At 48.4% G+C, this 13,912-nt stretch overlaps 1 protein-coding gene across 1 annotated transcript in view; it reads right to left on the bottom strand.

The window, feature by feature from the left end:
• Nucleotides 1-13,912, bottom strand: part of LOC138657337 (uncharacterized) — a 70,404-nt gene that overhangs the window by 25,915 nt on the left and 30,577 nt on the right. The gene's annotated exons all lie outside the window — the stretch shown is intronic.

Genomic DNA, 13,912 nt, shown 5'->3' with positions numbered 1-13,912 from the left:
TCGCGGGGTCGTCCTCTCCATGTCGGGTATCTCCGGGGTCTCATCCATGGAACACCTTCTCTACGGTTTGACAACTCCATCTTGGGTCCTCTCATCTCCTGCATGGTTTTAGCCATTGAAGCAACAACATCAGCTAAAGAGTCAAGCTTTTGTTGAAGAGCCTCATTAGTACTGGGCCCCAGGGGCTTAGCAATGGCCCCAGACATAGCTGATGTCACTGGCACTCCCTGTTGTTGAGGTGCCTCTGCCATGGGTTGCGCAGGATCCTGATCCCGAGGTGCCTCTGCCAGCTGGAGACGTATAGCGCTCTCCTTTAATTGGGCAAATGTCAATTCAGGGTTCTTAAAAACAAGCATGCTCACATGCCCCCGGTGAGAAGGGGTGTAGAGTCCCTCCATAAATTGATCTCTTAGCAGTTTATCCGCTCCGGTGTTAAAAATGGGTTCAGCCAGTGTAAGTGATTTAAGGGCTTCCTGCAGGTTTAAGGCAAAGTCTCTCACGCCCTCATTAACTTTTTGTTTGCAATTAAAGAATCGTACTTTAGCTTTGCTGCTGGCAGTGGTTTCAAATGTAGCTTTTAATCCAGCAAATATGCGTTCAACAGTGCCTTTTAGATCAGCTGCCCATGCTGTGACTTCTCGCTTAGCATGGCCACTTAACTGCATCATCAGGAGACTAACACGCTGAACTTCACCCACAGGGAACATGTCAAAATGGGCCAGCATCTTTTCTCTGAAATCGTCAAGGGTATTAGGCTCACCTTCATACATTGGAAGCCATGGGCCACCCGGGGTATATGGCATCAGCACCGGCATGATGGGCGCCACTCCTTGCACCGCTGCGCTACCGGACTCTCTATCGACACTCTGTCTTTCAGCTGCATTAACGTCGCCGGGTGCTGCGGCGTCTCCGTGCTGCGACATACTGTGCCCCCTTAGTTAATCCGGACCCTTCCGGTCCTCCGCTTCCGTCGGGATAGTGTAGATTCGTTCCGCTGTGCAGCAGGATCGATTTTCCCCTTGCTCTGACGTTAGAGCGCTCAGCTTGGTGCCGCCCACAATGACACGCCCCCTGCTGCTCCCACCCACCGCGCTCTGTAATGGCGGATTCTGAAGTTTTTCAGTTAGACTGGGGCTCAGGTGATGGCGTAGCTCAATTAACAGTCTCGTGCCTAACGGTTATGAAGTGATTACCTCAGGGGATGGCGGCCATCTTTACTCCATTATAACCAATGGGGAAAAGTCACTTTCAATAGTTTTCAATGGAGAATGGATTTTTCTTTAATAAAGTCAATTTTCAAGATTTTTCATCCAAGTTTTCACAGTTTTGGGCTCCAATCACGGCACACAATACCCGGTATACGGGCTGGCTAGATCCTGTTCGTGACGCCAATTGTGACGCCCAAGAGACCGGGGTACCCGGCACCGGACCAATGGGGTCTGTCTGTTGAGGGGGGTGTCACGGGTGGCTTGACCCGGTGCTGTGGCCTCAGGCAATGCACAGTGTAAAGGGTATCGTGAGGGAACAGGCACTTACTTGATCAGCAGCAGGTTCTCCCAGCGGTGATGATCCCAATCCTGGATAGATGGCTATTGTCCAAATGAAAGACTGAGGCACTGAAACATTTAACCAGTTTACTTTAACAAAAAAGGATTTACAACCAGTCCTGTCACCGGAGTCTGTATGGGAACTCTGAGTTACTTTGACCCTGCCGGGGTCTTCGCCTCTTATTGTACGCAATATCTGTGTGGCCCTGCTGCTGTATGTGAACTGGCTGCCGGCTCAATCTGTCCCCTCCGGGTCCTGGTTCGACGGGCAACCCGAGTCCTTTTATCGGCTTACCCCCTCCAGGAGTACCGCTGAACTCTGTGTCTGTTGCTGCGTCCGACCCTAGTGAAGCTGATATCACCTCACGTTTTTCCGGTTGCTGTATTATATGTAATGAATACAGCCACGGATCCGGTATCCGTCTTTGCGCCTGTTCTGGGTAGTGATTAATGCTACCCGGTTCTCACAATGTCCTTTTTCTCTATCCCTCTTCTCCTCAGGCCGGTGATTTAGGCCTGGTAACAGTCACAGGGCTGTTAGAGATTCAGCTGTATGACCTCTCACTTTCAGCTCCTTGGCCCAACTGCCAGTTCTTCTCTCAGACCAGAATGGATCAAGGGGAGTCTCTGGAGCTCCCCCTTCTGGCCGGAGGTGGTAGTGCAGTCTTGCTATTTTAGTATTTGTACTTACTGTCAGTAACTATTTTTGTGGCAAATACCCCTAGGGGTACCACATTACATTACTTTGTCCACTGCCACTTTTTTTCCAGTCGTTTTGTAAATCGCTGTAATCAACTATAGACAATTGTCAACCTTCATTATTTAACCCTTACCAGAAAGGATATCATATAAATATAATAAACAATGGCAGTACGCATACAGAAAGCAAAATGTGGCAGCAGGAACAATTGCCAAATTGGACTAGCAAAATAAGTGTGCAAAAACAGACATGCAGATAAATGTCTACTTTTATCTATATTTACCATTGGTATTGTTACATATAGTACATAATATATATTTATATATATATATATATATATATATATACATATATATATATATGTATATATATATATATATATATATATATATATATAATATCGCAGTGAAATTTTTATTAAAAAGTTTTAAAAAAATGAAAAAACAAACAAACATAAAAGTTCATATAACCTCCCTACTTCTCCTTTTAAAAATGCAGATAATAAAAAAAATGAAAAATACACACGGTATCGCCAGGTCCAGAAAAGTTTGATCTATGAAAAATAATGAACCTGATCGGTAAACACTGTAAACAGAAATAAATTCTGCACTACAAAAAAATTGCTGTAATAAGTGACAAAATTTCATATCTGTCCCAAAATGCTATCAATAAAAACATTGTTTCACCCCGCCAAAAAATAAACCCACGCACAGGTCCATTGCCAAAAAATGAAAACATTACGGGTTTCGGAACATGGCCACACAATCAAAACAAATGTATATTCAAAGTTCTGATTTTTTTTTTCACCACTAAAATAATAAAATAATTGGACAAGTTTGATATGGCCAGTATCTGTTGAGGAGACTCATATCGCGAGGTCAGTTTTATCACACAATGTCATTCACAAGAACAACTAGTCCCGCAAAAACCAAGTCCTCAAAAGTCTATGTGGACAGAAAAAAACAAGATATGGCTCTTGGGAGAGAAAGGTGGGGAGGGCCGGATACTGACCACGACCAGAAGGCGCTAACAATGCATCTACATAATGGCATAAAGTGGGATGCAGGCTCTCGGCACTTCATAAGAACAAATGTTACTGGTAATCTGGAAAAAGAATTCCTAGGAACGCCTGTTAACTGATTATCAACCTCTAAACTGGCCACCAATCACCTGACAAACAAGGAAAAACGGTCATCTGGCAAAATTATTTTTAAGGTGTTGAGGGAGGATCTAAATTGATCCTTCACGGTTGACTCAGTGATTTCCAAATTAATCTACAGGGCGTTGCCGGCAACTGAAAATGACCAGACGGAGACGTTTGCCTCTGTATGGGGGATTGAGCAGATCTCTGGGCCCCCGTTTATTGTGTATCACTCTTCATAGTCATAGAAATTATACTTCAACCAATCAGCATAACAACACGCTCACAGTTCTTAACCTAAAAAACTTAACCCATGAGGATACAGACAAAACGGAAACTACAGATATGGTCGTGTCTTTTTGGCATAAAAAAAAGACATACTAACAGGTGCCTCAGTCTTATGTAGCGATACACCCCCGAGTCCCGTCCCTCGCTCGAGTCAGAACACTCAAGGTCTTTATACCAATTATGAACCATAGCCTAGATGAATAATAGACTTGTGAAAAACAAGATAAAATTACTTCATGGCAGCTGTAACCTTTTACCTAATTAAACAACAGAATTTATCTTTAAGCAACAAGAAAATAGAGTCAAAAGCACAAAATGGAGAATCTTTCTTAATTTGTTCCTTCACAAAGGTTGCTGAAAAGTCATCATTCTCAAGCCCCATACACATAAGATTGCCAGCAAATCCTGCCAATATCATGTAGACAATGGTGTAATGTGCACAGAGGTGGCCTCAACCCTTCCCCTATCCCTCATTGTGACCATGACCCTAGTATGAACCCTCATTCTAGTCCTAATCTTAGTCCTCATCATAGAATTTATCCTCCTCCAAATCGTAGTTTTAATCCTCATCCATTTAATAATCCTAATCTCAGCCCTAACCCTCTTCAAAGATTTAACCTTAGCGCTAAACCTAGTCCAAACCCTAATCTTAGTTCTAACCATAGTTATGAAAAGTATGTAAAAATGAAAAGTTTATAATAATAAATAATAATAATAATAGTTTATTAAGAATTAGTTTATTATATTATAATGGTTTTAAAAAAAGAGGACACCTTTTTAAACCTTGTCTCTGTGTCCCCTCTCACAAAACTGGAAGTGAGAGAAGAGGCAGAAAATAGTGGTAGGACATGAGGGAGAAAGAATGGGGGATCAGCGGAAGGACATAGAATGGGGGAGCTGTGGGGGACATAGAAAGAATGGGGGAGCTGTGGGGGACATAGAAAGAATGGGGGAGCTGTGGGAGGACATAGAAAGAATGGGGGAGCTGTGGGGGACATAGAAAGAATGGGGGAGCTGTGGGAGGACATAGAAAGAATGGGGGAGCTGTGGGGGACATAGAAAGAATGGGGGATCTGTGGGAGGACATAGAAAGAATGGGGGAGCTGTGGGGGACATAGAAAGAATGGGGGAGCTGTGGGAGGATATAGAAAGAATGGGGGAGCTGTGGGAGGACATAGAAAGAATGGGGGAGCTGTGGGGGACAGAGAAAAAATGGGGGATCTGTGAGGGACATAGAAAGAATGGCGGAGCTGTGGGAGGACATAGAAAGGGGGAGCTGTGGGAGGACATAGTAAGAATGGGGGATCTGTGGGGGACATAGAAAGAATGGGGGATCTGTGGGGGACATAGAAAGAATGGGGGAGCTGTGGGTGGACATAGAAAGAATGGGGGAGCTGTGGGAGGATACAGAAAGAATAGGGGAGCTGTGGGGGGACAGAAAGAATGGGGGAGTTGTGGGGGGGACATAGAAAGGGGGAGCAGTGGGAGGATATAGAAATAATGGGGTATCTGTGGGAGGATATAGAAAGAATGGGAGAGCTGTAGGAGGATATAGAAAGAATGGGGGAGCTGTGGGGGGACATAGAAAGAATGGGGGAGCTGTAAGAGGACATAGAAAGAATGGGGGAGCTGTGGGGGGACATAGAAAGAATGGGGGAGCTGTGGGGGGACATAGAAAGAATGGGGGAGCCGTGGGAGGACATAGAAAGAACGGGGGAGCTGTGGGAGGATATAGAAAGAATGGGAGAGCTGTGGGAGGATATAGAAAGAATGGGGGAGCTGTGGGAGGATATAGAAAGAATGGGAGAGCTGTGGGAGGATATAGAAAGAATGGGGGATCTGTGGGGGGACATAGAAAGAATGGGAGAGCTGTGGGAGGATATAGAAAGAATGGGGGAGCTGTGGGAGGATACAGAAAGAATAGGGGAGCTGTGGGGGGACAGAAAGAATGGGGGAGTTGTGGGGGGGACATAGAAAGGGGGAGCAGTGGGAGGATATAGAAATAATGGGGTATCTGTGGGAGGATATAGAAAGAATGGGAGAGCTGTAGGAGGATATAGAAAGAATGGGGGAGCTGTGGGGGGACATAGAAAGAATGGGGGAGCTGTAAGAGGACATAGAAAGAATGGGGGAGCTGTGGGGGGACATAGAAAGAATGGGGGAGCTGTGGGGGGACATAGAAAGAATGGGGGAGCCGTGGGAGGACATAGAAAGAACGGGGGAGCTGTGGGAGGATATAGAAAGAATGGGAGAGCTGTGGGAGGATATAGAAAGAATGGGGGAGCTGTGGGAGGATATAGAAAGAATGGGAGAGCTGTGGGAGGATATAGAAAGAATGGGGGATCTGTGGGGGGACATAGAAAGAATGGGAGAGCTGTGGGAGGATATAGAAAGAATGGGGGAGCTGTGGGAGGACATAGAAAGAATGGGGGAGCTGTGGGGGGACATAGAAAGAATGGGGGATCTGTGGGAGGATATAGAAAGAATGGGGGAGCTGTGGGAGGACATAGAAAGAATGGGGGATCTGTGGGAGGATATAGAAAGAATGGGGGAGCTGTGGGAGGACATAGAAAGAATGGGGGATCTGTGGGGGGACATAGAAATAATGGGGGAGGTGTGGGGGGACATAGAAAGATTGGGGGAGCTGTGGGAGGATATAGAAAGAATGGTGGAGCTGTGAAGGGACAGATAGAATGGGGGAGCTGTGGGGGGACAAAGAATGGGGGAGCTGTGGGAGGATATAGAATGGGGGAGCTGTGGGAGGATATAGAAGGAATGGGGGAGCTGTGGGAGGATATAGAAAGAATGGGTGAGCTGTGGGGGGACATAGAAAGAATGGGGGAGCTGTGGGGGGACATAGAAAGAATGGGGGAGCTGTAGGAGGACATAGAAAGAATGGGGGAGCTGTGGGAGGATATAGAAAGAATGGGGGAGCTGTGGAGGGACAGAAAGAATGGGGGAGTTGTGGAGGGACAGAAAGAATGGGGGAGCTGTCGGAGGATATAGAAAGAATGGGGGATCTATGGGGGGATATAGAAAGAATGGGGGATCTGTGGGGGACATAGAAAGAATGGGGGAGCTGTGGGGAGACATAGAAAGAATGGGGGAGCTGTAGAAGGACATAGAAAGAATGGGGGAGCTGTGGGAAGACATAGAAAGACTGGGGGATCTGTGGAGGGACAGAAAGAATGGGGGAGCTGTGGGGGGACATAGAAAGAATGGGGGAGCTGTAGGAGGATATAGAAATAATGGGGGAGCTGTAGGAGGATATAGAAAGAATGGGGGAGCTGTAGGAGGATATAGAAAGAATGTGGGATCTGTGGAGGGACAGAGAGAATGGGGGAGCTGTGGGGGGACATAGAAAGAATGGGGGAGCTGTAGGAGGATATAGAAAGAATGGGGGAGCTGTGGGAGGATATAGAAAGAATAGGGGAGCTGTGGGGGGACATAGAAAGAATGGGGGAGCTGTAAGAGGACATAGAAAGAATGGGAGAGCTGTGGGGGGACATAGAAAGAATGGGGGAGCTGTGGGGGGACATAGAAAGAATGGGGGAGCTGTGGGAGGACATAGAAAGAATGGGGGAGCTGTAGGAGGATATAGAAAGAATGGGGGAGCTGTGGGGGGGACATAGAAACAATGGGGGAGCTGTCGGAGGACATAGAAAGAATGGGGGAGCTGTGGGAAGATATAGACAGAATGGGGGATCTGTGGAGGGACAGAAAGAATTAGGGAGCTGTGGGTGGACATAGAAAGAATGGAGGAGCTGTAGGAGGATATAGAAAGAATGGGGGAGCTGTGGGAGGATATAGAAAAAATAGGGGAGCTGTGGGGGGACATAGAAAGAATGGGGGAGCTGTAAGAGGACATAGAAAGAATGGGGGAGCTGTGGGAGGACATAGAAAGAATGGGGGAGTTGTGGAAGTACATAGAAAGAATGGGGGAGCTGTGGGGGGACATAGAAAGAATTGGGGAGCTGTGGGGGACATAGAAAGAATGGGGGAGCTGTGGGATGACATAGAAAGACTGGGGGAGCTGTGGGAGGATATAGAAAGAATGGGGGAGCTGTGGGGGAAATAAAAAGAATGGGGGAGCTGTGGGAGACATAGACAGGGGGAACTGTGGGGGGACATAGAAAGAATGGGGGAGCTGTGGGGGGACATAGAAAGAACGGGGGAGCTGTGGGGGACATAGAAAGAATGGGGGAGCTGTAGGAGGACATAGAAAGAATGGGGGAGCTGTGGGAGGATATAGAAAGAATGGGGGAGCTGTGGGGGACATAGAAAGGATGGGGGAGCTGTGGGGGACATAGAAAGGGGGAGCTGTGGGGGGACATAGAAAGAATGGGGGAGCTGTGGGGGGACATAGAAAGAATGGGGGAGCTGTGGGGGACATAGAAAGAATGGTGGAGCTGTAGGAGGACATAGAAAGAATGGGGGAGCTGTGGGAGGATATAGAAAGAATGGGGGACCTGGAGCAGAACAATATTGCAACATACAATTATTAGGTTCTGTAGAAGGACGTAGATCTGGGGATTTATTATGAAGGAATATAGGCTGAACTGGATGGACAAAGGTCTTTTTTCGGCCTTACTAATATGTTACTATGTTAGCTGTGGAGGGACATAGAAAGAATGGTGGAGCTGTGGGAGGATATAGAAAGAATGGGGGAGCTGTGGGGGGACATAGAAAGAATGGGGGAGCTTTGGGAGGACATAGAAAGAATGGGGGAGCTGTGGGGGACATAGAAAGAATGGGGGAGCTGTGGGGGACATAGAAAGAATGGGGGAGCTGTGGGGGACATAGAAAGAATGTGGGAGCTGTGGGGGGACATAGAAAGAATGGGGGAGCAGTGGGGGACATAGAAAGAATGGGGGAGCTGTGGAGGGACATAGAAAGAATGGGTGAGCTGTGGGAGGATATGGAAAGAATGGGGGATCTATGGGGGGACATAGAAAGAATAAGGGAGCTGTGGGAGGACATAGAAAGACTGGGGGAGCTGTGGGGGGACATAGTAAGAATGGGGGAGCTGTGAGAGGACATAGAAAGAATGGGGGATCTATGGGGGGACATAGAAAGAATAAGGGAGCTGTGGGAGGACATAGAAAGACTGTGGGAGCTGTGGGAGGATAAAGAAAGAATGGGGAGCTGTGGGGGGACATAGAAAGAATGCGGGAGCTGTGGGGGGACATAGAAAGAAAGAATGAGGGAGCTGTGGGGGGACATAAGAAAGAATGCGGGATCTCTGGGGGGACATAGAAAGAATGGGAGAGCTGTGGGGGGACATAGAAAGAATGGGGGAGCTGTGGAGGGACAAAGATAGAATGGGGGAGCTGTGGGAGGATATAGTGTTGTGAATTCAGCTTTTGGGCTCCCTCCGGTGGTTGTAGAGGGTAATGCAGTTGTGCCTGGACTGCAGGAGTGGACAGGTGTATCTACTAATTGCAAAACTGACTGGGGTATATAGCTTTGCAGGATCCTTTAGTCAGTGCCAGTTGTCCATTGTTCTGGAAGGATTCACTTCCCTACTGGTCTCTCCAGTTTGCTGTGCTTTTCTACAAAGTTAAGTCCTGGCTTGGTGTTTGCTGTCCACCTGCGGTGGACCTTATAGTTCTGTGCATTTTCATGTTTTTGTCTTGTCCAGCTTAGTCTGTGAAGGATTTTTTGCAGCCTAGCTATTTCTCTGGAGATGCAGATATACCCCCCATGTCTTTAGTCAGATGTGGTGATCCGTATTTTCTGCGGTGGATATTTTCTAGTGTTTTTATACTGACCGCATAGTACTCTGTTCTATTCTTTCTTTTTAGCTAGTATGGCCTCCTATGCTATAATCTGATTTCATATCTGCGTTTGTTATTTCCCTCTCCCCTTACAGTCAATATTTGTGGGGGGCTATCTATCCTTTGGGGATTCTCTCTGAGGCAAGATAGGTTTCCTGTTTCTGTCTTTAGGGGTAGTTAGATCTTAGGCTGTGCCGAGGGTTCTAGGGAGTGTTAGGTACCCCCCACGGCTACTTCTAGTTGCGCTGCTAGGTTCAGGGTTTGCGGTCAGTACAGGGACCACCTTCTCCAGAGTCCGTCTCATGCTGCTCCTAGGCCACCAGATCATAACAATATAGAAAGAATGGGGAGCAGCGGAAGGACATAGAATGGGGGAGATGTGGTAGGACATAGAAGGAATGGGGGAGCTGTGGGGGAACACAGAAAAAATGGGGGGGGGGGGTGTAGAAATAAACCCTGTAGCAGAGGGTTGGCGGTGTCACTGTGGAGTTTGCAAGGTGCAGAGCACATGGCTCTGCAAAAAGCTCAGCCTGTTTGGGCACCCCTGGTCAAAATTGCTGTTATTGAGAACAGTTAAGCAAGTTGAAGATGAAATGATCTCTAAATGAGATCAAGTTAAATAAGACACATGTCCTTTGAATTTTAAGCAAATATATATATACTATATATATATATATATATATATATATATATATATATATATATATATATATGCATATATACACTGCTCAAAAAATAAATGGAACACTAAAATCCCATATCCTAGATATCTCTGAATGAAATATGATCAATGTAAATGTAACGCTCGCACCGAGACTGGTTGGCGCGGGCGCCTGGGGGTGTGGCCCCGCTGGACCACAGACCGAACTTCCCTGGAAGGGGCGTAACTAAGTAGCTTCCTAGGTGTTCGCTGGAGCCTCTGATGGTGAGGACAGACTTGTGCAATAGGAAGCTACCAGGTGCTACTCCAGGGTGGAGTCGGACTGTGGATGCTGATCCCACTGAGGACAAGACACGGGCAGGCAGGCACGGCTGTGACACTGGCTGACAGACGGGTATGGCAGAGGCCCTGACGGGCGGACTGGCTTGACGGAGATACAGGCAGGCAGACGGGCGCGGCTGGCACTCAGGCAGACAGGCGGGCACGGCTGGCACTGGCAGACAGGACTGATACTCTGGTAGGAACTGGGATTCAGATGGATGTATGGAAACAGGTAAGAACCTGTCCAGACTGGAGAATATAAAGCAACAGGTAGAGACCTGTATGGAAAGTTGCAGAATAAAGATAGAGCAAGAGTGGAAGCAAAGCTGAATCGCAGGAGGCTGAGTACGAGAGCGGAGATGCTGGAGGCGGAGCCAAGAGCGGAGACGCTGGAGGCGGAGCCAAGAGCGGAGACGCTGGAGAGGGAGCCAAGAGCGGAGACGCTGGAGGCGGAGCCAAGAGCGGAGATGCTGGAGGCGGAGCCAAGAGCGGAGACGCTGGAGGCGGAGCCAAGAGTGGAGATGCTGGAGGCGGAGCCAAGAGCTAAAGACGTAGAACCGCAAGCAGCGGTGCCAGGTGGAACCGCAAGGAGCGGAGCCGCAGAGCAAAGCCACAGAGTGCGGAGCAAGATCAGAGAGCAGAGCTGAGAGAAAAGCTGAGAGACACAGAACCACAGGTTGTGGTAGAACTGAGCAGAGAGAAGAGCCACAGACAGTGGCGAACAGAGCAGAAAGATAAGGCAGAGGTACACACAGCAGAGTGGGAAATGACTAATGACAAAGAAGGAGCAGGGACGGACATAGACCAGAGTACAGACAGGAACGGACACGGATACACAAACAGAACACAGATGAAGGCCTGCAATAGTGCAGACCTCTGAGACAGGAAACACACGACCTGGCAGCTCAGTAGCAAATGCTAACTGAGGGGAATAGTTTGCTCAGGCATCCTCCAATGGGTGAGGATGCCTTAAGTATCAGAGGCCTCAAGGCTATTGGCCAGAAGCACCTTAGGGAGGTGCACACAGTCTCAATAAGAATTCGGAGTGGCTGGCGCCGCCCCCCTATGCACACAGCCAGGAAGTGTACACAGAGCAGGCCGCCATGAAGCACATGGCATGGAACCAGCAGCAGACAGATCTCACAGCATGGCACTGGGTGAGTGAGTAGATGTAACAGGCAGGTGGGGAATGGAAGGCCATGCAGTGAGGCCGGCAGGGTTGTTACAGTAAATCACAACTAATATCCCACGGAGGTCTGGAGTTGGAATAATGCCCAAAATCAAAGTGGAAAATGAAGTTACAGGCTGATCCAACTTCAGTGGAAATGCCTCAAGACAAGGAAATGATGCTCAGTAGTGTGTGTGGCCTCCACGTGCCTATATGACCTCCCTACAATGACTGGGCATGCTCCTGATGAGGATGGTCTCCTGAGGGATCTCCTCCCGGACCTGGACTAAAGTATCCACCAACTCCTGGACAGTCTGTGGTGCAACGTGACATTGGTGGATGGTGCGATACATGATGTCCCAAATGTGCTCAATCGGATTCACGTCTGGGGAATGGGCGGGCCAGTCCATAGCTTCAATGTCTTCATCTTGAAGGAACTGCTGACACACTCCAGCCACATGAGTTCTGGCATTGTCCTGCATTGGGAGGAATCCAGGGCTAACCACACCAGCATATGATCTCACAAGGGGTCTGAGGATCTCATCTCGGTACCTAATGGCAGTCAGGCTACATCTGGCGAGCACATGGAGGGCTGTGCGGCCCTCCAAAGAAATGCCACCCCACACCATTACTGACACACTGCCAAACCCATCATGCTGAAGGATGTTGCAGGCAGCAGATCGCTCTCCACGGCATCTCCAGACTCTGTCACGCCTGTTCCATGTGCTAAGTGTGAACCTGCTTTCATCTGTGAAGAGCACAGGGTGAAAGTGGCAAATTTGCCATTTCTGGTGTTCTGTGGCAAATGCACGGTGTTGGGCTGTGAGCACAACCCCCATTTGTGGACGTCAGACACTCAGACCATCCTTATGGAGTCAGTTTCTAACCGTTTGTGCAGACACATGCACATTTGTGGCCTGCTGGAGGTCATTTTGCAGGGCTCTGGCAGTGCTCCTCCTATTCCTCCTTGCACAAAGGCTGGGGTAGCGATCCTGCTGCTGGGTTGTTGCCCTCCTACAGCCCCCTCCACGTCTCCTGGTGTACTGGCCTGTCTCCTGGTAGCTCCTCCAGCCTTTGGACACTACGCTGACAGACACAGCAAACCTTCTTGCCACAGCTTGCAATGATGTGCCATCCTGGATGAGCTGCTCATTAATCATGGGGTGGATCAATCCTGTTTTGGGGTTGTGTTGCAGCCAATGGCACTGGGAATATTCACAGGTAGAGAGAATGAATTCAGTGAAATTTCCACAAATTCTTGATGCAAACATAACACCATCTGTAAAAAAGCTAAAGGTGAAAAGAGGATGGTGTCACGGGGTTACCACAACAGAGAGGACCCAGAAGTCCGCAGTGTCTCATTGCTCCTACTCCTGAAAATAAGCACTTCTCCTTTCTAAATGGTGTTTACTTCTTTTGGCAGAACAGGGGTTAATCGGCCATGTTGAAAGCTTTGGGAGTCTGAGCTCTCAGCTGAGCTCGGTTAGCCACTCACATTCCCTTTATAATCTGGGTCTTGATTCAAACCCATGTCAGTGCTAGCTTATGCTGCATGGCTTGGAGGAGAGGTGTTTATATGAGGAGTTTGGAGGAGTTATCTGTGACTGTTGCGTGGCTTTGTAAGTGTGATAATTCCCTTCTCTTCTCTTATTTTAGTTTATTTCCTATCCTCCACTCCCTGGTGCATTCCTCTGGGTGGAGACCCCGGCATCTTCACCTTCTGAATTATCTCGGGGAATATTGCGAGCTGGGGCACCCCCTAGTGTTAGGGAGAGGGAAGGAGCCCATGGTCCTGAGTCACTCGACAGCTGAGTGGTGACAGATGACTTCTACAAATGGATAATGATCCTAAACACACGTCAAAATCCACAATAGATGACTGTGGCACTTCAGGAGTTCGAGTACCACAGTGGTGCTGCCTTCCTCTTGAGGAGGGTAATGCCATGCCTGGAGACAGGAGGGATCCCCTTTGGCAGGTAATCTCATATTCAACACATTCTGACTCCAGACCAGAAGGGGGAGCTCTAAACCCTGTTTTAGGGGAGCTTACCTCAATTTACATCCTGGTCTGGAGGAGGAGTTAGACAGTCTGGTGCAGACAAGAGACAGGGAAAGAGCAGAGGAGTGATCAGTAGCTAGAGGAGGGCTGTGAATGGGTCCCTCTAAGCAGAGCGCAGAGGCCGTGCACCGGGAGCCCGAGGTTGTGGGCAACTGCAGGTCCCACAGCAGAACCGGAGGGCAGAGAGCTGAAAGTTTCTTGCCTACATCAAACCTGAGGTACAGCAGCATTGCAGAGCCCGGAGTTACCG

Source organism: Ranitomeya imitator, chromosome 1 (genome assembly GCF_032444005.1).
Source record: "Ranitomeya imitator isolate aRanImi1 chromosome 1, aRanImi1.pri, whole genome shotgun sequence".
Classification (NCBI taxonomy): domain Eukaryota; kingdom Metazoa; phylum Chordata; class Amphibia; order Anura; family Dendrobatidae; genus Ranitomeya; species Ranitomeya imitator.
The sequence above is the reverse complement of the archived record's forward strand: the minus strand, read 5'-3'. Positions and strand labels throughout refer to the sequence as shown.